Below are 2,327 nucleotides of genomic sequence, written 5' to 3'. Positions count from 1 at the left end.
GTGGGTAGCGTAACTTAAAGGGTGTGGTTGAAGAAGTCAAACGGAAAACTTGGGGGATCGCTTTCAAATAACCTTAAAAGAAGGGCTAGAGCCATATGTTTTGAGAAATAGGTAGTCGTATACGCCACTTGGCTAGACCCCGGTGGCGGCGGGGTAACGTCCTCGTCTGCCATTCCAAGGGTCGCGGGTTCGATTCCCGCCTGGGTGAGTTTTTCTCCACCTAGGGCTTGGGTGTTTGTAAATGTTATCATTGTTATCGTTGTTAATAGTTCGATGTACAGGCCAGAATGCGCTGTTTTCGGACTTATACTGAATAAATAAATAAATAAAATAAATAAAATCAATTTATCTGTACAACTCCACCTGATTTTAATTGGTATTGCATGCCTATTTATTTACGTGCGTGAGATGGTAGTATTGTGTACGTATAAATAGTCTTGATAATTATTTTTTTTATTAATAGACAACGTACTTATTAAATTCTGCCATCGTCAAAAACATTAATGCATGTCATTTGATCATTATTAAAATGCAGTTTCATTCAAAACATAATTTTATATTTTTTCCAAATATATGCGGTCTTATTTTCCCAGGCGTAATAAACACTGAATTTGAAAGGATGCACTTCAAAATTTAACTCTGAAAGATATAATTCATGATCATCCAAATTCTCAGTAGCAGTTTACTATGCTCGAAACCTCTACAAATAGTCGGCGTTAATCATAACTTACGTTTATAAATGATATCATTGCCAGGTTAAGAATGTGACAGTTTCATTGCCCTTCCTCGTTGAAGCAATTAATTAAAAGTTTAATTTTAGGTCAAACTTTTGCTTTCTTCTGCGAGTGCAAAATATTTTTTTTACATAAAAATTTTCAAAAACAAAAAAGTTCACTACTTTGAGTAGTTTTACCCCATGTGTACAAAAAAAATTGAAGCCCTTACTTTATGCTGTTTTCGTTTCTCTAACGGTACGGTTACCACATGTCCAGTTATTCCGAAAAACAGTCGATCATTTTCTTGGATGTGCTTCATGCACGAATCACTTTTATCGAATTTGGCTCGTCTTTGAAGACCCATACAGTGGATAGCTGTTTTGCTCCGGGCTCATACGCATTGGTTCAAGATTCTTCACTTGTTTAGATGTTATACACAGCTTTTGATGCACCTCAATTGTATTTATTGAGCATTTCTTTGCACTAAATGACACGAGCATCTTTTTGAGCTTTTGTCAAATTATGCGGGATCCAATGCGAATAAATTTCTTTCACAGCTATAGTGCATGTAATATCTTATTGATGCTCGTCATACTAATCCCCAAGGATTGGTGTCCTAACACCCCCCGCCACACGCCCTTGCGGCCCCTTGCGGGGTATTAAGTAGATGTAGATGTAAATGAAGGATGCCTCAATCTCCAGATAATTCATATGACGATCTTACTTTACTATTTCTTGCACAGCATCATTTTTTTTCTGGCACAACAACTGCTTTTCGACGACCTTCATGACTTTCGTCGCTGAGCGAACGGCGGCCATGAAGGAATTCGTTGTACCAGCGTTTCACAGTGGCAAAGGATGGGGCTTCATAGCCAAAGGGGGAAAAAGTTGGTCGATGCACTCCTGTCTCGATAATCTACGTCGAAAGTCGTAAAAAATCAGCGGGAGAAGCAAGGCTTCTGCAACCATCTTACGAAATCCTTGCAAAGCGAAAAATAGAGAGCAACGCAGAAGACACACAGAGGACAGAACTAGATAGAATCGGAACTTGGAATACTAATATGATATTTACGACGGAAAAATTATAAAATATAATAAGAGAGATAGAGAGAGGAAATGCTCGGGATGTGAAAGGTAAGATGGAACTATTGGGGTTACTTTAACAATAATTATGGAGTAATATACACCAGAGAAAATGAGAGCCAGCGAGGGGTGACAATAGTATTGAGCAAAAGGGTAGGAAGAAGCGCGGTTAATATATAACAGCAAAGTGACAGCACATTATAGTAGAAGTTAAAGCTAAACCAATGACCTTGGTCATTTTTCGTGTCTACAAGCAGCCACACAATTATAAGAGAAATAAGTGGATAGAGTACATGATCAATTAGAGGAAATTGAACCTGAAGAGATATATGTAAGAGTGATGGGGAATTGGAACGTAAGGTGAAGAAGAGCAGAAGACTAAGGCTTAGAAACGAAACGACAGAGAAAGTAAAAAGGAAAAGAACAAGAAAATCGTTATTATTTACTAAGTGGTTATAAAGAGAGATGAGAAGAGAAAATGTAAAATTGTACGCACACAAAAATGAAAATTAAATGTTAGAATGAGTT

Source organism: Hetaerina americana, unplaced genomic scaffold (genome assembly GCF_022747635.1).
Source record: "Hetaerina americana unplaced genomic scaffold, ioHetAmer1.1.p SCAF_15, whole genome shotgun sequence".
Classification (NCBI taxonomy): Eukaryota; Metazoa; Arthropoda; class Insecta; order Odonata; family Calopterygidae; genus Hetaerina; species Hetaerina americana.
Note: the sequence above shows the minus strand (reverse complement) of the source record.